Source organism: Mustelus asterias, chromosome 1 (genome assembly GCF_964213995.1).
Source record: "Mustelus asterias chromosome 1, sMusAst1.hap1.1, whole genome shotgun sequence".
Lineage (NCBI taxonomy): Eukaryota > Metazoa > Chordata > Chondrichthyes > Carcharhiniformes > Triakidae > Mustelus > Mustelus asterias.
In genome coordinates this window covers 174,441,847-174,468,451 of record NC_135801.1, presented here as the reverse complement: position 1 = coordinate 174,468,451, position 26,605 = coordinate 174,441,847, and the positions used below count along the sequence as shown (strand labels likewise).

Sequence of the window (26,605 nt, the reverse complement as noted above, 5' to 3'; positions counted from 1 at the left end):
TGCCTCCTCACAGCGCCAGGGATCTGGGTTTGATTTCCGGCTTAGGTCACTGTCTGTTTGGAGGCTGCACGTTCTCCCCGCGTCTGCGTGAGTTTATTCCTCCCACAGTCCGAAAGACGTGCTGATTAGGTGCATTGGCCATGCTAAATTCTCCCTCAGTGTACCCAAACAGGCGGCGACTCGGGGATTTTCACAGTAACTTCATTACAGTGTTAATGTAAGCCTACTTGCAACACTAATAAATAAATAAAGTAATAAATAAGTTTCTCAATAAAAAAAAAAACAACCTGAGGAAAACCAGGAATCACAACAGGATCCTTAAATGCAGTCAGCTGGGTTCACGTGAAAGTCAGATATACAAGATACCTAGCTCCATGAGCCCCAGATGGCAAAGCCTCCACTCCCAGAATCATGCATGATTTTGTGTTTGAAACTTCCCACATTAAATACACCTCGGTAGTATAGAAGCACTTTTATTTGGTCATCACTAGCTCCAAAGTCAAGTAGATTAACATTGCCTCCAGTGCGGAAAGGTCGTTTTTTTTTTAAATGAATGAATTCAGCATTGAAAATGCTTTAAGCATGCAAATGCATTCATAAATCACTTTGCTTCTTTCTGGCCCCATTCCCCAGCAGCTGTTGTTTATCCTGTGCTGTCCTGGTGTGAGTGAGGCCAGCCACTGCGAGGATGTGTCAGGCCGGTGTTTGCCAGACACCTCAGTTGGCTCGGAAGGCGCCGAGATAAGGACCCGACGTGGCGGCCTTGTTTCTGCCTTGGCCTATCCGCTTCACCTGTGAACCCCCTCGCAGTTGGCCTTCTCCCCGAGAAAAGCCTTTGAAGACACAGATAGCATGTGGCCTTGGCTTGCCTTCTGTCAGACTTACCGTTGTGTTTCTTTTTTCTCCTGCTTATCTCCCAATCATATTCTAATGAATAAAAGAGCAGAACTTCCAACGGGGAATGTGCACTTGTGTTAATCGACCATCTTCAGCATCTGTGACCTTACAATCTGGCCTAGCATTTTATACCACAACTGAAATATTTAAGAGAAAATGTGTTATTTCTGTATATAAATTATATTTGTTTAAGGTGATACTATTTAGACAGTGAGAACGGTTTTATACCTCCTATTGTGCAATAGACGATAGATCCAAACAATTCAAAGACAAAGTTGACAGTGAAGTTCTTCTCAGGAAATGGTTATTTATTTATTAGTGTCACAAGAAGGCTTACATTAACATTGCAATGAAGTTACTGTGAAAATTCTCCATTTGCCACACTCTGGCACCTGTCTGGGTATACTGAGGTATCATTTCGCATGGCCAATGCACCTAACCAGACTGTGGGAGGAAACTGGAGAACCCGGAGGAAACCCACGCAGACACGGGGAGAACTTGCAAACTCCGCACAGACAGTGACCCAAGCCGGGAATCAAACCCGGGTCCTTGGCGCTGTGAGGCAGCGGTGCTAACCACCGTGCCACAGTGCCACCCTGTAATGTAATCAACTCTTGGAATAAACTCAGCTAGCAGAGGGTACGGCCCCAGATCAATTTAACAAACAGGGTAGATACTGTCATGGGAAAACTATGAAGAATAATTTTGACTTTGGCCACATTGGATCAACTGACTATTTGAAGGCCTGGATTTCCATTCCCAAGGCGGGTACAGGGAGTTGGGAAAGCTCCCAGCTTGGCCTAACTGCCTTGGGAGAAAGTGCCTGCAGGATCCTCACTGCTGATGTGAGCTGGAGTCGGGCCAGCCAAGCTGGGAAGTGTGGATTGAGGCACAGGGTTGTGGGTGCCGAGGTGGCCTGTTTCAAAAGCCTCCCCTCCGTGCTGCGTTAAGAAGGAACAGACAGGATCTCCATCCCTCACCTCTCGCACTCCGTCCGCCCTCCAAACACTTCCCATGTCCCATCACTTGCGACTTCATGCACCACACCCAACGTCTCAAGCCCCTCATGCCTCTATTCCAGTCCCAGTCCTTCCACCCACCCCTTGCCGCATGTCCCCATGCCAAGTTCTGCTGCGAGGCCAGATATTGATTGATAGCTCAGGCTGTCTGATCTCCTCCGTCAATTTCACGATGCTTATTGACATAATTAAGCAGTTTAAGTGTTTGCGGTCTTGAAACTGCAAAGGGCCTGAATGAGAGACAACTTTATTAACTTGTCCAGACTTTTTGTCAGTCATAGGAGAAAAATGATAAATTGATTTTCTTCAGAGCATTTTTTTAGATATCCCACTTTACACTGTAGTGCTTATTAATTGTAGAAAGTGTAGAGTGGGTCAACGGGCATGGGAATACTAGAGTCTAGTGTAGGGGATACGAAGGGGACCTTTTGAACTTACCTTTTAAAAGGTCCCCTCATGTAGACTAAGGTTCATGAAACCTTTAAGGGATCGTGAACCATGTATCTTTAAAAAACCTAGTCCTGCTCCACAAAAATGGCAGAGGATTAGGAAATAGCTATCTTCACAATGGAGCCAGCCAGGTCAGATGTAGGCATCTGACAGGGAGCAGCCCACACCCTTTAAGGGCACTCCGGAAAATCACATAGCCTGGGAATAGCATCGAGAATCCAGAATTGGGATCAGTCCACCAATTTTAAAAGGCTCCCGATCAGCACCCTCAACATCCTGAGGATTACCATTGGCCAGGAATTCAATTGAATTAGCCGCATAAATACTGTGGCTGCGAGAACAGGTCAGAAGCTGGGAATTCTGCAGCAAGTAACTCACCTCCTGACCCTCCCCAAAGCCTGTCCACCATCTAAAAAGCACAAGTCAGGAGTGTGATGGAATACTCTCCACTTATCTGGATGAGTTCAGCTCCAGTAACACACAAGAAACTCAGCACCATCCAGGACAAGGTACCCTTTTGATTGGTACACCATCCACCACCTTTAATATTCACCGCCTCTGCCACCAATGCATAGTGGCAGCAGTGAGTACCATCTACAAGATGCATTGCAGAAATTCCAACAAGGCTCCTTCGACAGCATCTTCCAAAACCATGACCACGACCATCTGGAAGGACATGGGCGGCAGATATCTGGGAACACCACCACCTGCAAGTTGCCCTCCAAGTCACTCACCATTTTGACTTGGAAATTTATTGCCGTTCCTACACTGTCGCTGGGTCAAAATCTTGGAACTCCATCTCCAACAGCACTGTGGGTGTACCTACACCACATGGACTGCGGTGGTTCAAGATGGCAGCTCACCACGACCTTCTCAAGGGAAACTAGCGATAGACAACAAATGCTGACCTAGCCAGTGATCCTGTGAATATGCACGGGGCGGCACGGTAGCACAGTGGTTAGCACTGCTGCTTCACAGCTCCAGGGTCCCGGGTTCGATTCCCGGCTCGGGTCACTGTCTGTGTGGAGTTTGCACATTCTCCTCGTGTCTGCATGGGTTTCCTCCGGGTGCTCCGGTTTCCTCCCACAGTCCAAAGATGTGCGGGTTAGGTTGATTGGCCAGGTTAAAAAAAAAATTGCCCCTTAGAGTCCTGAGATGTGTAGGTTAGAGGGATTTGTGGGTAAATATGTGGGGGTAGGGCCTGGGTGGGATTGTGGTCGGTGCAGACTCGATGGGTCGAATGGCCTCCTTCTGCACTGTAGGGTTTCTATGATTATATGATATATACATGTGATGTATATATTATACACACATATACACAGTGATCTTGTGGTGAACTTGCAGAGTTTATTTCATTCTTGGAACTCTCGCTAACAATGGCTTTTTGATATCCTGTGCAATCTTATACATCTGTGTGAACATGAGGTTGTCATTATTGGGACATTAACACTTTGTCATGTTCTGTTTATGTGTCAGTTGCTGAATGAGAATATTATAAGACCTTTAAGGACAAGAAGCGCAGATAAACTGACTGTCAATAATGATGCTCAATGTCAGTCTTACACCAAATTTATGAGTCAAAGCCGTGCCTGTCCGCCAGATCGAAGCTCTGAGCAGCTGCTCTTTCAAGATCATAAGAACTTTCTTTCGAACAGCACTGTGTGTGCACCCACAAAATAGACTGCAGAGGCTCAAGGATGGGGCTCACCAACACCCTTTCACGAGGGCAAGTAGGGAGGTGCTAGGGACGCTCTGAGTCTGAGACCACGTACTAACCGACTCAAGAGGGTGGCACGGTGACACAGTGGTTAGCACTGCTGCCTCACAGTGCTAGGGACCTAGGTTCAATTCCCAGCTTGGGTCACTGTCTGTGCAGAGTCTGCACATTCTCCCTGGGTCTGCGTGGGTTCCCTCCGCGTGCTCCAGTTTCCTCCCGCAGTTCGAAAGACGTGTTGGTTAGATGCATTGGCCATGCTAAGTTCTCCCTCAGTGTATCCAAACAGGTGTCGGAGTGTGGCGACTAGGGGATTTTCACAGTAACTTCATTGCAGCGTTAATGTAAGCCCACTTGTGACACGAATAAACTTTAAGAACAGCTTCTTCCCTGCTGCCATCAGACATTTGAATGGACCTACCTTATATTAAGCTGATCTTTCTCTACACCCTAACTGTAACACTACATTCTGCACCCTCTCCTTTCCTTCTCCCCTATGCTCTATATGAACAGTATGTTTTATCTGTATAACTCGCAAGAAACAATACTTCTCACTGTATCCCAATAGAAGTGGCAAATTTAAATCAAATCAAACCAAATATGTACAAAATAAAACCTGTCCCTTTCCTGAATTACACGGCCCAGTTCCTCACAATGTAGCACCAAGTGAAGTCAGATTTTCTCACGCAATCAATCAGGAAAGCTAATACGAAAGCAAAATACTCCAGGTGCAGACAGAAAATGCTGGGAATACCCAGCATGTCCGGTGGCATCTGTGCCGAGAGAAACCCAGTTAATGAATCAGTTCGTGCTGTATTTATCAGGATGGGGAAGCCAACACTGGGTCACAATGAGACGATGTTAGAAATGTCAGGAGTGATTTATCAACACAACCTCAACCACGAGAGGCATTATGCCCTGCAGTCTGATGTAATTAAGTGACATATGATAGTTACTAACATTCAGAATGTGTTTTCAGGAGACAACAATGGCCAATGTGTTTTGAAGTGGGGAGTGGTGGTGTTGTCAAGTTAGGGGAGGTGACCAAAGGCTTGGTTAACGAGTATGTCGTGAGGAAAGTTTTGAAGGTACGAACGAGACAGAAAAGATTACAGATAATTTGAGAGCGCAGGAATGTGATAACTACTGGGACCTGTGACCAATGGCACAGTGGTTAGCACTGCTGCCTCACAGCGCCAGGGACCCGGGTTCAATTCCAGGCTTGGGTCACTGTCTATGTGGAGTCTGCACGTTCTCCCCGTGTCTGCGTGGGTTTCCTCCGGGTGCTCCGGTTTCCTCCCACAGTCCCAAAAACATGCTGGTTAGGTGCATTGGCCATGCTAAATTCTCCCTCAGTGTACCCGAACAGGCACTGGAGTGTGGTGACTAAGGGATTTTCACAGTAACTTCATTGCAGAATTAATGTAAGCCTACTTGTGACAATAATAAATAAACTTTAAACAGTGAGGAAGGGAGATGCTGGGGGTGGGCAAAAGGACTGCAGATGAGTACTGGAAAAGCTGAAGGTGAGGGCAGGGACATTGCCTTGGGACGAGACCACGGAAGGATTGTAAATGAGTCTTAAGTATTTATGCAGCTGGCTTTTTTTTGGAGGATATTTGCCAATATAGTTTGCGTCAGCAACAGGTGTCATGGCTAACAGTAAATGGACAGCCACATGCAGATGTGATGTAATCTGAGCCAATGCGTTCAACGACAGAGATATAGGCTTTCACTTCACTGGGTGCAAGAGGGAAATAGCACACCCTGCATACATTGTACAGCAATATCCTGTTTTGGTTAGGAAAACAGAATAAATCAAATGCAAAGTGAATTAAGTCCAAACAAAAGCGTCATTCAGAAAAAAAAATCTGCTCTATTATTTGCCCTCTTTCTGTGCCTGATTTGAAATGTAGCTCAGAATCCACATCCTGTTCTTCAAGATTTTACAATATTATTTTCTGCTCAACAAACAAGAATCTCTCTATTCTTGCTGAACCCGCTTCAGCAATTAAATCAGCATCAGCCGTGGCTTGCCTTGATGACCACGTTATGCATATTTGAAAAGTCTTTGCACCGTCTACCGAGCAAGATTGCGGAGTTCCTGTCTGCCCTTACCTTTCTCCCCTCCCTTAATTCTTGTCTGATAAGGCACTTGTGAAAGTCAGTGCTAAGCACCGTGTCAGGGTAATCAGCGGACAGGGGAGAAACGAGATACGCAACGGCACCGTTGCGTCTCCATTTTCTGAGTAAACATGAAATGAAATCAGGAGTGGAAGAGATTCTGGGAAATCTGAGAAACTCCTCACTTGTACAGAATTTACAAAGGCATTCATTTCACAACACTTCACTTGCTTAACTTTGGGGAGCCTGCATTACATCATTGCTGATTTCCAAAGCCTGCCAATTTAGTGTTGTATTTTTCTCTGGCAAATCAAAATACATTAAAAGTGCAGCCAGTGTGCGAACAGATTATTCTGCATCGCACTCACGCTGTCCTACTTAATGCAAAAACAGAAGATTACGAGCAGCAATTGTTTGATATGAGTTGATTTGATTTATTATTGTATTGGGATGCAGTGAAAAGTATTGTTTCTTGTGCGCTGCAGAGACAAAACATACCGTTCATAGATATACAGAAGAGAGGGAAAGGAGAGGGTGCAGAATACAGTTTTGCAGTTACAGATAGGGTGTAGAGAAAGATTAGCTTAATATTAGCTTCAAAAGCCTGATGATAGCAGGGAAGAAGCTGTCCTTGAGTCAGCTGGTACGTGATCTCAGACTTTTTTGTCGTTTTTCTGACGGAAGAAGATGGAAGAGAACGTGTGGAATTTTAAGAGATTGATTCGCAGGGTGGGATTTTATGGCCTTGCTCGAGTGAGACTGGAAAATCCCTCCTGAGTCGATGGACATTTTAATTGTCCGCCCCAATCCCGAGGTGGGCATGGCTGTAGAATTACGACGTAAGTGCCAGCTAGCGTGAAAATAGGAAAGTTCCTGATCCGTCATTGAAAATATGGGCTAGACTGCTGTAGGCAGTGGGCTGGGTTAATTTGCCAGGCAGCCTGCAGAGGGAGATATTGCGCATGTCCAGACCTCTGATGCTGCACACGCGCAATTTCAGCATGTCTGACGGACAGAGAGAAGGAGCTGTCAGGCCCTGCTGCAGGCAGCTTCACAAGCTCCTCTCCCCGCCACACCACCAGAAACGCCACCCCTGCCTCCCCCTTCTGCCACCCAGACTGATCGTGCCGCACTCCCCCCCCCATCTGATTGCATTGCAAAGTGGCAGCGGGCCCCCCTCCCCCCCCCCCCCGATTGCGTTGCAGAGTGGCAGCGGGCCTCCCTCCCTCCCCAATCGTGTTGCAGAGTGGCAGTGGTCCCCCCCGCCCCTTCAGGTGTTGTCCATAGGCCCCTCCCCCTTCCCAGTGGGCAGTGCCAAGTTGTCCAGTGGGCATTGTCCAGGTGCCAGGCTGGCAGTGCCAAGGTGCCAAGGCAGCACTGTCAGGATGGCATTGCCCATGGGGCACTCCCTGGGGGGGCCACCGCTGAGGCCAACACGACTGTTCCCTGTCCATGGGGGGCAAATGTTTTCCTCGCTGGAGAGAACATCTCGCGGATATAAAAACTCTGTAAAAGTTGCAGCTTTCTAGAACCTTAGTTGGGCCGCACTTGGAATATAGTGTTCAATTCTGGTCGCCACACTACCAGTAGGATGTGGAGGTTTTGGAGAGGGTACAGAAAAGATTTACCAGGATGTTGCCTGTTATGGAGGGCAAGAGCTATGAGGAGAGGTTGGAGAAACTTGGTTCGTTCTCACTGGAACGACGGAGGTTGAGGGGAGACCTGATAGAAGTCTACAAGATTATGAGAGGCATGGACAGAGTGGATAGTCAGAAGCTTTTTCCCAGGGTGGAAGAATCAATTACTAGGGGGTATGGGTTTAAAGTGCGAGGGCCAAGGTTTAAAGGAGATGTACGGGGCAGGTTTTTTTACACAGCGAGTAGTGGGTGCCTGGAACTCACTGCCAGGGGAGGTAGTGAAAGCGGATATGGTAGTGACTTTTAAGGGGCGTCTTGACAAATACATGAATAGGATGGAAATAGAGGGATATGGTCCCCGGAAGGGTAGGGGGTTTTAGTTGAGTCAGGCAGCATGGTCGGTGCAGGCTTGGAGGGCCGAAGGGCCTGTTCCTGTGCTGTAATTTTCTTTGTTCTTTTTCTTTGTTCTTTGTTGGTGAGAGTTGTAGTGGACATGCCAAATTTTGTTAGCCTCCTGAGAAAGTAGAGGTGTTGGTGGGCTTTCCTAACTACAGCATGACAAGGAGGGACCAGGACAGGTTGTTGGTGATCTGAACACCTGGAAACCTGAAGCCATTTCCACTTCATCCCTGTTGATGTCGACAGGGGAAAGTCTCAAATCAGGTGCACCCTTTTCTGTTAGGCCGTTTGGGCAGCACGTCATTGGCAGTTAGGCGATTCAATAGGAAATCTTCAGCCTATAATATGAAAAGTGTGTGACCCTACAGCGACTCAGCAGGGAAGAAGCTTGACAAACCTCTCCTGAAATTTTTATAGAGAAAAAAATCTACCCTCCTTAAACTTCCCTTCCCTCTCAGCTGAGTAGAGAGATTTAGTTTTAGCCATTAATAATGGATCATTCTTGCCTTTCTCAGGGAAGAATATGCAAAACACTGAAACATGATAAGCCTTTACATGTGTTCAGGTTTTATCTGAATGCTGATGTATTCATCACCATATCGACTCCAAATCATAAACTCCTGCATTTGCTACTTTTAGAATTTGTGTACGCTCTTCCAGAAAATTCAACTTTTTAAGTAAGTCTTAAACGAGTTTATTTATTGTCACAAGTAGGCTGACATTAACACTGCAATGAAGTTACTGTGAAAATCCCCAAGTCACCACACTCCGGCACCTGTTCGGGTACACTGAGGGAGAATTTACCACGGCCAATCAGCACGTTTTTCGGACTGTGAGAGGAAACCGGAGCACCCGGAGGAAACCCATGGAGACACGGGGAGAATGTGCAAACTCCACCCAGTCACCCAAGCTGGGAATCGAACCCGTGTCACTGCGCCGTGAGGCAGCAGTGCTAATAGCACTGTGCCACTGTGCCGTCCTTAATTTCAGGTCAAGTTTAACTATCTAGAAATTAACCATCTCCTTTGTTCTTTCCACTGGAATTTTTACGACAAGCTCATTCAGTGATTTTCCACTTCTTTGCCACACTGTTACCCACAATTACACCCCCCCCCCCCCCCCCCCCCCCCCCCACCCCCATGCAAAATTAAAGTTGGTGGGAATCGGAGGAAAATGGCACCACTAGTTTAAGGTGAGAGAGGACAGATACAAAAGGGTCCAGAATGGCATTTGTTTAACACAGAGGGTGGTGAGTGTCTGGAACAAGCTGTCAGAGGTAGTAGTAGAGGCGGGTACAATTTTGTCTTTTAAAAAGCGTTTAGACAGTTACAGGGTAAGATGGTATAGAGGGATATGGGCCAAACAAGGGGAATTGGGACTAGCTTAGTGGTTAAAAAAAGGGGGCAGCTTGGACAAGCTGGGCCGAAGTGCCTGTTTCCATGCTGTAAACCTCTATGATTATGACTCTATGACTAGTTGGAGTCATACCTGGAAGAAAGGAAGTGGTCGAGGACATCACCGCAGGAGTTCCTCAGGGTCGTTCCTAGGCCCAACCATCTTCAGCTGATCCATCAGTTACCTTCCTCCATCATAAGGTCAGAGTTGGGGATATTCACTGATAATCGCACAATGTTCAGCACCATTCGCAGCTCCTCAGATACTGAAGCAGCCCATGTCCAAATGCAGCAAGATCTGGACAGCATTCGGGCTTGAGCTGATAAATGACAACTGCCAGGCAATGATCATCTCCAACAAGAAGGAATATAACATATGAACAGAGAGCGGGAGTAGGCCATTCGGCCCCTTGAGCCTGCTCCTTTATTTAATAAGATTAGAGCTGATCGGATAGTAACTTACCCTTGATGATCTATCAAACCCCTGCTTACCAAAAATCTATCCAGCTCTGTCTTAAATAACATAGAAGCTACTTCTATCACCTTTTCAGGAAGACTCATGATCCTCAGAGAAATAATTTCACCTCATCTCTGTTTTAAATGGGTTACCCCTTACTTTTAAATAATGACCCCTAGTTTTAGATTCTCCCACAACAGGAAACACCCTCTCCACATCCACCATGTCAAGACCCTCAGGATTTTATATGTTCTGATCGAGTCCCCTCTTACTCTTCAAAACTCCAGTGTTACAACCTTTCCTTATAAGACAGCTCACACTCTCCAGGTATTAATCTCTCAGACCTTCTCTGAACTGCTTCCAACTATTGAATAACCATCTTCCTTGACATTCAAAGGCTGGGCGACATGGTGGCACAGTGGTTATCACTGCTTCCTCACAGTGCCAGGGACCCGGGTTCAATTCCCGGCTTAGGGCACTGTCTGTATGGAGTTTGCACGTTCTCCCCGTGTCTGTGTGGGTTTCCTCCAGGTGCTCCGGTTTCCTCCCACAGTCCAAAGATGAGCGGGTTAGGTGGATTGGCTGTGCTAAATTGGCCCCTTAGTGTCAGGAAGTTACTGTGAAAATCCCCTAGTCGCCACACTCCGGTGCCTGTTCGGGTACACTGAGGGAGAATTTAGCACGGCCTAACCAGCACGTCTTTCAGGCTGTGGGAGGAAACCGAAGTACCCGGAGGAAACCCACGCAGACACGGGGAGAACATGCAGACTCCGCGCAGATAGTGATCCAAGCCAGGAATCGATCCCGAGTCCCTGGTGCTGTGAGGCAGCAGTGCTAACCACTGCACCACCTTGCCACCCTCTGAGAGAAATAATTTAATCTCATCTCTGTTTTAAATGGGATACCCCAGAAATGTGGATTGGGCCTGTGTGCAGACTCGATGGGCCGAATGGCCTCCTTCTGCACTGTCGAGATTCTACGATTCAATGAATCTCCCACTATCAACATCCTGAGGGGTTAGCACTGACCAGAAACTGAACTGAACCAGCCATAAAAACACATTGGCCGGAACTTTACTGTCTTGTTCGCTACGGGAATCGGAGCGGGCAAGGGGCAGACCACGGGAAGGTCCGTTGACCCCGGGCGGGATTTTATGGTTTCGGGATGAGCAAGGCAGTAAAATCCCACCCGATGCCTACAACAGCAGGTCGAAGGCTAGGAGTGAGTGACTCATCTGCTGACTCCCTGAAGCCTGGCTACAAGGCACGATTAGAATGTTTTTCACATACCTGGATGAATATGGTCCCAACAATGCTCAAAACACTCAAACATCATCCAGGCCAAAGCAGCCAGCTTGATCAGCACCTCATGCACCAGTTCAATATTTGCTCCCACTATCAGTGATGCATAGTGGCAGCCGTGTGCATGATCTACAAGCTGCAATGCAACAACCTGCCAAGCCTCCTTCGACAGCGTCTTTGACAAATCCGTGAATCTACCCACCAGAAGGACAATGGAGTTGACGTATGGGAACACCACCACCTGCAAGCTCACCTCCAAGCCACACACCATCTTGACTGGGAGCTGCATCGCCGTTCTTTCGCCGGTCACTTGGTCAGATTCTTGCTGTCCCCTTCCTGACAGCAGCCTGGGTGTAGCTACACCAGATGAGCTGTAGCTGTTCAAGAAGGGAGCTCACCATCACTTTCTCAGTGGCGTGTCAGAGTGGGCAGCAAATGGTGGCCTTGTCAGTGACACCGGCATCCCACAAAAATAATTTAAAACATGGGCTCCAAATGATGAACTATTTAGCCTTACAACTCAGTAATCCTGGTTCCTTTTGATTTGCGTTCCATTAGCCTCAGATTGCCAGCTCGTTCTGCTTGTCTTTTGTGGCTGTCAAAGTGTAAAGAGTTAGAATTATTCACATTTTCTTGCTGGTAACACTTGAAAAGAAAGATTTGCTAAGTCTTTGCACCTGGGAGCGCAGCAGTCAAAATGGCTAATCCACTTCTGGCGATTTGGAGCCTTGCAAGCAATCTGGCGGAACTGAACCATCAGCGCGTTGACATGAAAGAAACCAGCTCTCACCATGTGTTGTGGTGTGTTTTGCATTAATGCTCCCTCTGGAAAATAACTTTTGATTTGATTTATTATTGTCACATGTATTAACATACAGTGAAAAGTATTGTTTCTTGCGCACTATACAGACAAAGCATACCGTTCATAGAGAAGGAAAGCATACCTGTTCATAGAGAAGGAAAGGAGAGAGAGCAGAATGTAGTGTTTCAGTCATAGCTAGGGTGTAGAGAAAGATCAACTTAATGTGAGATAGGTCCATTCAAACGTTTGACAGCAGCAGGGAAGAAGCTGTTCTTGAGTCGGTTAGTATATGTTCTCAGACTTCTGTATCTTTTTCTCGATGGAAGAAGGTGGAAGAGAGAATGTCCGGGGTGCATTTGGTCCTTGATTATGCTGGCTGCTTTTCCAAGGCAGCGGGAAGTATAGACAGTGTCAATGGCTGGGAGGCTGGTTTGAGTGATGGACTGGGCTTCATTCACGACCTTTTGTCGTTTCTTGCAGTCATGGGCAGAGCAGGAGCCATATCAAGCTGTGGCACATCTGTAAACATTCGTGAGAGTCGTAGGGGACATGCCAAATTTCCTTAGTCTTCTGAGAAAGTAGAGGAGTTGGTGGGCTTTCTTAACTAAAACATCAGTGTGAAGGGACCAGGACAGGTTGTTGGTGATCTGGACACCTAAAAACTTGAAGCTCTTGAAACTGATTCAAATCAGGACAATCCATGGGCAGCGAATGGAGTGATGGGTGAATTGTTTTAAAAAGCAGTCCAGGGCTTCTCCCTTTTATTACATTGGCGACAAGGAGTAAAACAAGTTTCTTCCTTCTGGACAACCTTTACTGATGAGACAAGTAATAAGTTCTGATTTTAAAAAACAGGTTAAAGGGGTATGGGAAACAGGTAGGGAGGTGGATATGAGACCAGGGAGAGATCAGCCATGATCTGATTGAATGGCGGAGCAGGCTCACAAGGCTGAGTCTGCCTACTTCTGCTCCTAATTCCTATGTTCCTATACTGGGTACGCTTCTGTGGCTGGCAAGGAGGTTTCCCATTGTAATTGTTACATAGCGTTGGGTAATCCTCATTTGAATCACAATCCTACTTGGTGAAGCCCAGCAAGAGATCTAATTACTGTTTAAAGCATAGATCAACCACTGAAATTCAGAAAGCAAATTTGCATTATAAATCTGCTATGTAATTCTGAGATAAATTCAATGAGAAAAGGATATATTCAATAATACCATATAAGCAGGACATTTACTGCCACCCACTTGAAGGTGGAAGACTGTGGATTCTTTACAAGGGAAGGTCTCCACCCTCCGCCTCACCACAAAAACCCTGGAGGATTTGCGGTTTATCCAACATGATCGTTTAAGACTTACTAATGCATTGTTCTACAGCCCATCTGGCAGATTCTCCCACAGCAAGGAAGGTTAGATATTGGATATACAATAATGGATGATAAATGCATTAGCCAACATCGGCTGTTGAAAATGAATTTATCACAGCGTCTAAAAAAAATAAATAGATGAGCAAATGATGAGGTAAAACATGAAAGGATATAGGGCAATGCAGGAAATGGGAGCTCGTACAGGCATGGAGATGGGTCAAATAGGAGGTTATTTAGCTCCCGGAACCATTCAGTTAATTCACGGCTGATGTGATTCTTCATTCCATTTCCCCAACTTGGTTCCATATCCTTTTATTCTACCCTTAACCGAACAAAAATCAATCAATCCCCATATCAATATCAAAAATAGCTGTAATAGTTGCTATATTCAGAGTGATTCCAAGATAATATTAATGTTTATTTATTAGTGTCACAAGTAAGGCTTACATTAACACTGCAATGAAGTTACTGTGAAAATCCCCTAGTAGCCACACTCCGGCGCCTGTTCGGGTACACTGAGGGAGAGTTTAGCATGGCCAATCCACCTAACCAGCACGTCTTTCAGATTCTGGGAGGAAACAGGAGCATCCAGAGAAAACCCACACAGACACGGGGAGAATGTGCAAACTCCACACAGACAGTGACCCAAGCTGGGAATCGAACCCGGGTCCCTGGCATTGTGAAGCAGCAGTGCTAACCACTGTGCTACCGTGCCGCCCTTTAATGCCCATTGACTCAGAACAGTTTTTACCTGAACGTTGAGATATATTGAAAGCTTTCACATCACTCGTTTGATGTCCATTATTTTGAACAAAAATGATTCTGAACCTTGCTGAAAAGAGATACATTCCAAAGCTTTTCATCTTGCTGTCTTCAAGCGAAATGCAGGAATGCCAAATTTCAAACGATCTCAACAATTTATACTACAAGAGAAAATGGTGCTGATTATTGACTGAGGTGTTGCCGTGGGGAACTATAGGCCTCCCCAGGATCCCAGGTCATTGAAAAAAGGTGCAAGGTTTGAACATTTTCCTTTTGTTTGCACAGAGAACAGGTCCCTGTCTATGAATGTATGTCACTTCTAGAATGTGCAAATGAACAGTATTGCGAGCTCAACTGACTATTTTACCTGGTTGTTAGTGTAACTATTGGCACACTCAGGATTGTTTAGCAAGTGCTTCCCACTCACAGGATCACATCAAACCGTAGACATTTTGTTCTGCGTTTTGCAGAATTCCCAGCTTGGGTCACTGTCTGTGCAGAGTCTGCACGTTCTCCCCCGTGTCTGTGTGGGTTTCCTCCGGGTGCTCCGGTTTCCTCCCACAGTCTGAAAGACGTGCTGGTTAGATGCAGTGGCTATGCTAAATTCTCCCTCAGTGTACCTGAACAGGCGCCGGAGTGTGGTGACTGGGATATTTTCACAGTGACTGCATTGCAGGGTGAATGTAAGCCTACTTGTGACACTAATAAGTGATAAAAAAAGGAGCGTGGGATAACCTGGGGTGGGGGTGGAGGGGGTTGGGGGTGGGGGGGAGTACATTTCCCTCCCCCCCTTGTCTTTGGATGGCACTGCAAAGTATGTCTGTGATTTGTACATACTGTCAATTCAACTGGAAACATGATGCTAACCAGTGGGCGCATCAACTGGTTAATTTATTACCTTCTCGGTGCAGCGGCTGACTGGGTTGGGGGAGGGTGGTTGTGACACTCAGAGTGAACCCTGGGGAAACTCAACGCGAGTTGACTGGGGCTGAAATGCGTGATGACGGCGAAGGAGCTCTTTTCCCAAGTGAAGTCAGTTCCACATCACTCGACAGATTGCAAAGAAAAATCAGAAGCACATATTTGGGCGATTTAAGCTTTTGTAATGGAGAACAGATGTCCCAATGCCATTGGGGCAGGAGATATCTTCACACCAATGAAGATAAGCTACAACTGATCCTGACAGTTGGAAGGGCTCTGCACCGAAATCGACTGCCGTGGAATCCCTTTGCAGACAGTTGGAGACATGTGGAAAGATTGGGTTAGATAGTGTAACTTTGATGGCTGGATTTTGACTGCCAATCTGTAAACAACACAGGATGAGTTGCCACAGCTTTAAGGGAGAGTAAAGCAGAGAGAAAGAGAGGTTGCCTTGTTTGGTATCAATGGCTGAACTGGTGCCTGAACTCACTCTGTTTGCTTGTAAAATGAGTTGCCTTAATAGGCTGAACGATTTAGTCACTCGTTTCTTGGCCTTTCTCTGGGGTGGGAACTGGGATGTAATGACAGGCACAACTGAGACTTGTTGACAGATTAATTTAGACAATATTCTGGCCCTATCCCTGGCCCTCAGTCTGTCAGCGAGCATTCATCAGGGTCCGGGTTCTTGGAAAGCAGCAGAATCCGTCAAACTTTAGATCGAATCTCCGCATTCCGCAGCACCTCATGATGATTGTTCAGTTTTGTTGACAGTTGTTTTTAGTTTTTAACCAATTGCTTAGATTGGAGTGATTTGCGGGGAAATAACCCCGGTAAAGAGCTCAAGCACCTGAGCCCATTCGATGTGGAACTGGGGAGGGGGGGGAAGAGGAACAGAAGCTTCCTTTAGTAGTGTGGGTTTTTTTGAAAGGTTCAAAGGGCAGCCTCCTTGTCATTACCATTTTCAAGAAACTACCACTTAAAAAGAATTATGATTAAGTTGTGTTTCTTGAAGGGGTTTGCAAAGCTGGAATGCTGATGTGATCATTAGGGGAGATGGCTGAGAGGTTTTGCAGAGTATTCAGTGTGAGGGGACTGAAGTGACCTCGGTAAGTAAATCATTCACTGTAATGCCCAGCATTTGGACAATCATGCCATTTCAGCTGCGTATGTTGATTCAATTCCCTCGCTCCAACTGGTACAGCATCTCCTCCAAACCAATTCTCCCCATACAGACTGTACTCTTTATCTAAAGGCAACAGAGAATTCAAATTAAACCAAAACAAAAAGTTCTCAATGTTAGTCACAAATTCAGAATCTTTTGCATGTTTTCGAGGGAGATTTACTGAGAGCAAGACTCCCTTTTCTAATTGATCTTTGTTTGGTTGAATGGGTTTGTTTCATTCTTCTAACCACAGCTTCCATTCAATGAAGGTATTGGATGCAGGTCTTTTTTCCACCTAAGACCTCTTAATCTTGTCTTCAGACAGAAGGGCTGAATACTGCATGCAATGGTCTGAACCTTAAACACTATCGACAGCAATGCTGAGATCAGCTGTAGAAGTTGCTTTCGCAGCAGGCAAGGTGACTTTCCTTCCCATGTCCCCTACCTCAGAGAGATCAAAGAGTCCCTACAGTGCGGAAGGAGGCCTTTCAGCCCATCGAGTCTCTACCAACACCAATCCCACCCAGGCCCCATCCACGTAACCCCACGTATTTACCCTGCTAATCCCCCTGACACTAAGCGGCAACTTACCAATTCACCAAAGATCCTTAGACAGCACCTTCCCAACCCACGGCCACTTCCACCTAGAAGGACAAGGGCAGCAGATACATGGGAACACCACCACCTGTAAGTTCCCCTCCAAGCCACTCACCATCCTGACTTGGAAATATATCGCCGTTCCTTTGCAGTCGCTGGGTCAAAATCCTGGAATTCCCTCCCTAAAGGCATCCCACAGAACATGGACTGCAATGATTCAAGAAGGCAGCTCACCACCACCTTCCCAAGGGCAACTAGGGATGGGCAATAAATGCTGGCCAGCCAGCAATGCCTATGTCATAGAGTCATAGAGGTTTACAGCATGGAAACAGGCCCTTCGGCCCAACTTGTCCATGCCACCCTTTTTTCTTAAAACCACTAAGCTAGTCCCAATTGCCTGCATTTGGCCCATATCCCTCTGTAGCCCCATGAATGAATTAAAAAAACTTAGAATGGCCATTCAACCTGACTCGCACATCTTTGGACTGTGGGAGGAAACCCACGCAGACACGGGGAGAACAGGCAAACTCCATACAGACAGTGACCCAAGGCTGAATGAAACCCAGGTCCCTGGCACTGTGAGGCAGCAGTGCTAACCACTGTGCCACCGTGCCGAGATGGAGCAAAGTGTTCTCTCCAGTTGAACCCATAAGAGCTGAACGATCTTTTGGGTAGAATTTCACCCGTGACATATACACTTGGTGGGCAGAACCGGAACCATCGCGAGTCCCGGTCCTGCTTGAGATCAATTCAGGATTGGAATATTACCAAACGTAACGGCATTGCTCAGCAGAGTCAGCTGGGACAAGTGCCATGTCCTATGACGGCCGGCTTTGGAGTTTAAAGGTGGCATGCACTGCCTGCAGAATGGCCAGGGCTATTGATAGCAGGTGGGCGGAGGGGGTGGGGTGGCTCCGGTGGCCAGCATGAGGACAGCAATGTCCGCTAAGCTTCACACTGTGCTGAGCCCAACACAGTCAACACTCTCTCATAAACCCCGAAACACCACTTCAGCTCACTGCCTGAAAATCCCAAATCCTCACCCAGCATTTACTCCCTTCCCTTTTTATCATTCCCTCAAATCCAAAAAGTTAAAAATCGGTTGGCTCGCCCGTGTTTTTTTTTATTCATTCGTGGGACATGGGCATCGCTGGCTGGCCAGCATTTATTGCCCATCCCTAGTTGCCCGAGGGCAGTTGAGAGTCAACCACATTGCTGAGGCTCTGGAGTCACGTGTAGGTCAGACCATTTTAGGAGAGCAGATTTTCTTCCCTGAAGGACATTAGTGAACCAGATGGGTTTTTCCAACAATCGACAATGGTTTCATGGCCATCAGTAGATCAAATTCCACCATTCGCTGAGTTTCTGGATTAATCGTCGAGCAATAATACCACTAGGCCATTGCCTGTGCGCTGATCTTGGAATCACGTAAAATCTTGGTCAATTGGGGACTTAACGCCCTCAGCAAAGTGGCATAATTGTCGGCGAACGTGTTGCCAATCCGTCCCTGCGCACACCGACAGACTGAAATATCACACGAGTGCACGCTGATGTCAGGATATACGCTCAACGTCATCATGAGCTATTTAACACGCTTCTGGGCTGGCCCGCCCAGGAGATGTAAAATTCTACTCTTTATTTTGGACTGAACATCCCCTTATCTCCTATCTAGCAGCAGGGCACAGTAACCTGGCTCCCCGCCCTCACAACCCTGTGACCATGTCTTCACTCATGTCAGCCTAACTGGTGCGTGTCAGTTAGCTGGTTGATTCGTGCGGGCAGCTGATCCTGTTGGAGCCCTTACAAACTGTGTAGATAGGCATTCTTCCCAGCTGGGGTAACTTGACAGAAAACATGAGTGAGAACCCTGACCGAGTTCTCCTGCTCCTTAACCCAATTACTCTGAGACCAATTGCACTGCTGCTTCCATTGAGCCATTTCAGATTAGAAACAAACCAGGGATCAAATGGTAGAAAGACTTGCATTGAAATAGCACCTACCTTGAACTCAGGGTAAGCACTCTACACCAACAAAGGGACAGCTGAAGTGTATTCACTGTTTACAACAGTGTCAGGACTTCAAAAGTACTTTATTGGTTGCAAAGTTCTTTCTGGAAGTCCTGAGGTCATGAAACTTTATCTTTTGCCTGCTCTTCCATTTGGTGGCTGGTCTGGGTACAATATCATAAGCTTTCGGAGCGCTGCTCCTCCGTCAGATGGAGTCCTGTTGGACTTTAACCTGGTGTTGTGAGACTTCTTACTGTGTTCACCCCAGTCCAACGCCGGCATCTCCACATCCTGGGTACAATAAACAGCTTTGGTGCTCATATATTTTTCAGAAGGCAGATATTATGACCTGAAATATGATGGAGAGCCCCTCCATTGTAGCAAAGGGGTGGATGCATCTGGAAATCAGAAGTCCCACGCCCAAACTCAGCACTTACCATTTTTGTGAGTGTTTGCATTTTTACAGAGACAGCTATTCTACACGTATAACTCAGCAGCTGCTTCCACTCAAGTCAGATTTTAGTCTTATACATATCTGAAACATGACGTGTACAGAATAGATCTCATAGGCCCAAGTCTGGACTTTGTACATTCCTTTGGATAGCTAGAGTACCCCTTTGGAGAGGTTCCGGTACCCCTGTGCAATTTGCTTTGAACTTGTCATCTCTGCTCCAGGTTGGCAAAAACTCAATTCAAACTGTCTTGCTTTAACCCAACACTCTGGGCAGCTGAGTCTGCTGGACTCACATGGCAGTTCTTTACTTGCCCTTCCTGATTCATGCACCCAAATGCCAGGAGGAACTTTGTGCTTGAGAAGGGCTCACTGTGCATCGTTGCGAGGAAGATACAAGATGTGTGTGGCACCCTCACACATAGATGTCTTGGAAGCCAGTCAACGTGGGCAGCTGGAGACCACAGGCAGGCCTCAAGGTCAGGAGGAAGGAGCAGCACCATGGATACCCGGAAGTTAGAGGAAGAGAGGCAGGACAACCAGGTACTACCCTGTCAGCAGGGTGTACAGACCTCAACAAATCAGAGAATGAGTGTCGAAGGTGACTGAGGTTAAGCTGTGACATGGCGAGAGGCAGACATATATCGATCGCATGGTCCAACAGCAACTTGAGCTGGACTCTACTGACCACCTCACCCTGCCAGTGGCTGTGAAGGTAACTGTTGCTCTGAATTTTTATGCCTCAGGATCCTGCCAGGGCTCAGCAGGAGACATAGAGTCAGAGTTGTACAGCGCAAAAAAGGCCCTTTTGCCCATCGAGTCTGCGCCAACAATAACTACCACTATATTCGCGCTAATCCCATTTTTCAGCACTTGTCCCATGTCCTTGAATGTTATGATGTTGCAGCCTGACCATTTTCAGAGTTCCCACACACCTGATAAGGCAGTGAGGCCTTCTCCTAGGCACAGGGCTTCAAACATTAACGACTATCCACTCAAATGGGCCTTTCTGAGGGCCCACTTTTTAATCTCTGTCCAAGCCTTCCAACCTGCTCTGGGCCAGCCTTTGACCCCTCACTATACTTCCAGGGTCACCTGTCCTGACTCCGAATATAGGCCTGCTCCCACTCTGGACCGACAGTCTAATGTCCAGCCAGACACCAAGTGCCAGGAATCCTCCTGACTCTGCACATCAGATGTGCGGATGAAAATCTAGGCCCGTAACTCCTCCCTCCCCATCCATATTCTGTCATGAATCCGGGGAGGCTCTTGGGGTTAAAGGGATCAAGGAAATTGGGGGGGAAGGCGGAATCAGGATATTGAATTTGATGATCAGCCATGATCTAAATGAATGGCGTAGCAGGCGGGAAGGGCCAGATGGCCGACTCCTGTTTCTAGTTTCTATGTTTAAATTCTTTTTTTGCCAAGTGAACCAATAATGGGCGACTTGATTTCTCTTGTGTTGTAATAAGTGGCAGCTACATCAAGATGACTTATGCTACTGAATGAAGAGGCTTTACTGATGAGAGTCGGATAAGAGGCTAATAAAGTGAGATCAGACAAATGGGTTCTTATTAATATCTAGAAGATTAACTACACTGTTACAGATGGGATGTTGCAGACAAACAAGCACTGAACCTGTGTCAACAGGGACATAATTAATCCTGGTAGGCAAATGAAGTCAGTGCTGCTTCAATTAATTCGAAGAAAAAAATGTGGCTTGTTCACGATTGATCTTCTCATTCACAGTTAAGCTAATTTATTTAACCCCATTGCTTGAGCTAAACAAAACAGAAATGGCCATGTGTGCTAGAAAAACACATCTATTCTGTGTTACATTCTATGAGCCGACTTTTAATTAAAGCCGAGATGGCAATGCAATCATCTACATTTAGCCCATGGAGGGCAAGAACTTTGTTCGTCAGAGCATTCATTTTGCAGGGAAATTTTTAAAGTTTATTTATTAGTGTCACAAGTCGGCTTACATTAACACTGCAATGAAGTTACTGTGGAAATCCCCTAGTCGCCACACTCCGGCGCCTGTTCAGGCACACCGAGGGAGAATTTAGCATGGCCAATGCACCCAACCAGAACGTCTTTTGGACTGTGGGAGGAAACCGGAGCACCCGGAGGAAACCCACGCAGACACGGGGAGAAGATGCAAACTCCACACAGACAGTGACCCAAGGCGAGAATTGAACCTGGGCCCCTGGTGTTGTGAGGCAGCAGTGCTAACCACTGTGCCACTGATGTGTAGAAAGATGGTGACTGCTGAACATTCATCAGAGTCTGAAAGTGACACTGGTGGATGTGGTGAGAGTGGGGGGATAAAAGATGCTGGTGAGGCTAGCTGTAAGGGTCAATTTTCTACTCCTGGAGATGAGCTCACATACTGCGAACATTTATTAAATATTTGATGCGTTTACACACCTATCGTGTAGCATATCTGGCTTACAGGCCATTGCTTTTCCACGCTAGTGACCCAATGCTAAAGGTGCCTCTGGATGATTTGTTTCATCCATCTCCTGAAGAGGAGAAGAGGAAACACATGAAGCAACGGTTTGGTGCCAAGTCCCAACTCCCACTTCAAGTGTCCTGGTTGCTACAAAATCACGACAGTGTTCAGCCGCGCACAGACTGTCGCGCTGCGTGTCGAACGTTCCACCGTGCTCTGCCAGCCCACCAGAGGGAAAGCCAAGGTAACAGTAGGCTGTTAATCTTATACTGATTTTTAATTGGTAATGGGTTGAAGGGTTATGGAGAGAAGGCAGGAAAATGGGGATCGTATCCTGGTGTATCAGCCATGATCGAAAGGCAGAGAGAATTCGATGGGCCAAATGGCCTAATTCTGCTCTTATATCTGATGAACTTATGATCCTGTTCCTTCAGAAGAAAGGAGCACTATGGGTGGCATGGTGGCGCAGTGGTTAGCACTGCTGCCTCACAGCTGCAGGGGCACGGGTTCAATTCCCGGCTTGGGTCACTGCGTGGAGTTTGCACGTTCTCCCCGTGTCTGCGTGGGTTTCCTCCGGGTGCTCCAGTTTCCTCCCACAGTCCAAATGACGTGCTGGTTAGGTGAATTGGCCATGCTAAATTCTCCCCTCAGTGTACCTGAACAGGCGCCTGAGTGTGGCGACTAGGGGATTTTCACAGTAACTTCATTGGAGTGTTAATGTAAGCCTATGTGTAACAATAATAAATAAACTTTAAAGGTGGGAATTGGCATTTGAGGATGGGTGAGATGCCAGACAGCCGAGCATTGCGGGTCTGGCTGAGGGATTGATTCGCTTCCTTGGGATCTGGATGGCAGCACCGGAGAGATGGAGTTGGGGAAAAGAGGGCATGCACCAGTGTCGCCAAGTCTTGCCCACCTGGTTTCTAGAAACTTTTTTGGACCCTGTTGCTGGTATTGAGTTATTTATTAGAATTGTCAAATAAAATGACGCAAGGTATTAAAAAAAGGCAAGCTAGTTATTAGGTGCAATACCCTCCTGGCCGTGTATTTTACTCTGCAATGCTCTCTATTGGGAACATCAAAGTAGAAAACTACCCCTTGAATCTTCTCTACGAAAGGTCTTCAATCCACATTCACTGCTTCCAAAAGAAAATAATTTATCCTGGAATATTATGAACCATTTTGGTTCCCTTATCTAAGGAAAGATAGGCGGCATTGAGGCAGCCCAGAGAAGGCTCACTCAGTTGATCCCGGGTATGGAGGGATTTTCTTACGAGGAGAGGTTGAGTAGGTTGGTCCTGTACTCATTGGAGTTTAGAAGAATGAGAGGCAACTTTATTGAGACATTAGGATTCTCAGGGCGCTTCGCAGGGTCGAGGCTGAGAGGTTATTTTCCCTTGTGGGAGAGTCGAGAACCAACGGGCATAATCACAGAGTAAGGAGTCACCGATTTACGACAGAGATGAGGAGGAATTTCTTCTCTCAGACGGTAGCGAATCTGTGGAATTCTTTACTATAGAGGAGTGTAGAGGTTGGGTTATTAAGTATGTTCAAGGCTGAGATAAGACAGATCAGTCAGGGAATTGAGGGTTATGGGGAAAAAGTGGGAAAGTGGAGTTGAGGATATTTTAAAATTTATTTATTAGTGTCACAAGTAGGTTTACATTAACACTGCAGTGAAGTTACTGTGAAAATCCCCCAGTCGCCACACTCTGGCACCTGTTCGGGTACACCGAGGGAGAATTTAACATGGCCAATGCACCTAACAAGCACATCTTTTGGACTGTGGGAGGAAACCGGAGCATCCGGAGGAAACCCATGCAGACACAGGGAGAACATATAGACTCCGCACAGACAGTGACTCAAGCCGGGAATCGAACCCAGGTTCCTGGCGCTTGAGGCAGCAGTGCTAACCATTGTGCCAGCGTGGATCAGTCATGATCTCATTGAATGGTGAAGCCTACACGATGGGCCAAATGGCCTAATTCTGCTCCTCCAACTTATGGCCCTATGTTCTTATGATCCATTACCCCCCTCCCCCCACCGCCCGGTTTTGCTGACATGACACAGTTAGCCAAGCTGCATATTGCCATGTTATGGTGCATTTTAACTTGAGAACGCATCATTTAAACGATATTATTATTGGGTATCTCCAAAATTCTACCATGGCTCCCCTGTCCTTCACTGACAGCATTATCAGAGTCTGACTTTACTCTTTAACAAAAGGTTAAGGCCGCAGGAACAATTGACAAACACAAATGCAATCTTTTCTGCGTTGTGGGAATGGTTTTAGATAGCAGTGACCAGGAAAATCGGTCCAATACAAACAGCCAGAAGGCTCCATGTGCTTGCCTGATAGCAGAGGATAATGTTTTAGGAGCCAAAGCACATACATGCCTGTTGTTTATCAGTTCCACCGCGTTTAGTGGAGACAGGCCTGATTAATGATTAAATGTCCTGCTATTTGTTTTTGTTGCTTTTTCTCTCTTTCTATACTGGTTGGTTTTTCTATTCTTGTTGTGACAGTGTTTTCCCGTGTTTCGTGCGCTGAGAGGAGAAAGGGCTAACAGCGCATTGGACAGATAGAAAAATTAACCTTTGGAAATCTGTTGTATTTTTGCCGAGAGAAACATGTTGGCTACTTCGAAACGGAGATTCTTACCTTGATGCAGCTCTTAATCCTGTGGCCAACCCTGTCTTCCCCAGCAGCATTGATGCTTTGCCATCTCTGTAAATATTGAAACATAGAAACTAGAAGCAGGAGGAGGCCGTTCGGCCCTTCGAGCCTGCTCCGCCGTTCATTTTGATCATGGCTGATCATCAAAATCAATGTCCTGATCCCCCCTTCGCCCCATATCCCTTGATCCCTGTAATAACTCCACGGAGGCGAAAGTCCCGTCACCAAGTTACTTTATTTACACCATGCATCTGTACACAGCCAGCTCTCCAGTTGCTCCCTGCTGAATGCAGGCTGAGAGACTGACACACCTGCTTTAAATAGGGAGCATGAGGCTCCCTGATTTAACCATCAATTAAGATTCATCAGGTAGCTCTTTTAAGGTACCAACGTAATAAACTAACTCAAACTAACTTAGGGACAAAGTAAAAGGGACAGCTCCCCAAAAGAAAGGGGGAACAGCCCGAACAAAAAACAAAGTACAAAGGAAACTTATAACATTAAATCATAATGTGATTTTCGGGATTTATAATACACCCCAGCCCCTGCGGTGCCCAGCGGGCGCGGAAGGCATCAACTGCGCCCGTGGATACTGCATGCTCCCTCTCCACGGACACCTGCCCGCGAATATAGCCGCGGTAGAGGGGCAGACAGTCAGGATGGACGACCCCGTCAATCGCCCGCTGCCTGGACATATTGATGGCATGTCTTGCCAGGCCCAGGAGCAGGTTCACAAGGAGGTCGCCCTCCCGACCCGCCCCTTTCCACACTAGGTGCCCGTAGATCAGGAGGCTGGGATTGATGTGCAAACAAAACATTAATAAAAGATTTTTGAGGAAACAAAAAAGGTTGTGCAACCTAAGACAAAAAAATAGACATGGTCCACGGACTCCACAAGGCCACAGAAGGGGCAAGCCTTGGAGCCCGTGAACCTAAAAACCTACAGTTGTACCGTACTGCCGCGTACAGCACCCTCCACCCCAGGTCCCCAAGATTATTGGGGGAGATCCCTCCGTAGAGGGACCTATAAGATTCATCAGGTATGTCTTTTCACACCAACCAAATAAACTAACTCAAATTAACTGAGGGACAAATTAAAAGGGGCAGCTCCCCAAAAGGAAGGGGGAACAGCCTGAACCAAAAACAAAGTCGAAAGGAAATATTAAAACATCAAACCAGAATCAGCTAAGAGGGAGGTCGTGCCTTACAGATTTGGTGAATTTTTTTGAGGAAGTGACAAAAACAGTTGACGAAGGAAGGGCCGTGGATGTCGTCTATATGGATTTCAGTAAGGCATTTGACAAAGTCCCACATGGCAGGTTGGTTAAGAAGGTTAAGGCTCATGGGATACAAGGAGAAGTGGCTCGATGGGTAGAAAACTGGCTTGGCCATAGGAGACAAAGGCTAGCGGTCAAAGGGTCTTTTTCCAGCTGGAGGTCTGTGACCAGTGGTGTTCATGATGTGGAGATGCCGGTGTTGGACTGGGGTAAACACAGTAAGAAGTTTAACAACACCAGGTTAAAGTCCAACAGGTTTATTTGGTAGCAAAAGCCACACAAGCTTTCGGAGCTCTAAGCCCCTTCTTCAGGTGAGTGGGAATTTTGTCACTTGGGTCTCTCTGTGATCGCAGACAGACCCAAGTGACAAAATTCCCACTCACCTGAAGAAGGGGCTTAGAGCTCCGAAAGCTTGTGTGGCTTTTGCTACCAAATAAACCTGTTGGACTTTAACCTGGTGTTGTTAAACTTCTTACCAGTGGTGTTCTGCAGGGCTCTGTACTGGGACCTCTGCTATTTGTGATATATATAAATGATTTGGAAGAAGGTGTAACTGGTGTTATCAGCAAGTTTGCGGATGACACGAAGATGGCTGGACTTGCGGATAGCGATGAGCATTGTTGGGCAATACAGCAAGATATAGATAGGCTGGAAAATTGGGCGAAGAGGTGGCAGATGGAATTTAATCCAGATGAATGCGAAGTGATGCATTTTGGAAGAAATAATGTAGGGAGGA

At 46.7% G+C, this 26,605-nt stretch overlaps 1 pseudogene; it reads left to right on the top strand.

Annotated features, from left to right (window-relative positions):
* Positions 1-21,945: 21,945 nt before the first annotated feature.
* On the top strand, positions 21,946-24,656 carry LOC144479628 (small ribosomal subunit protein eS27 pseudogene; annotated as a pseudogene).
* Positions 24,657-26,605: the final 1,949 nt, after the last annotated feature.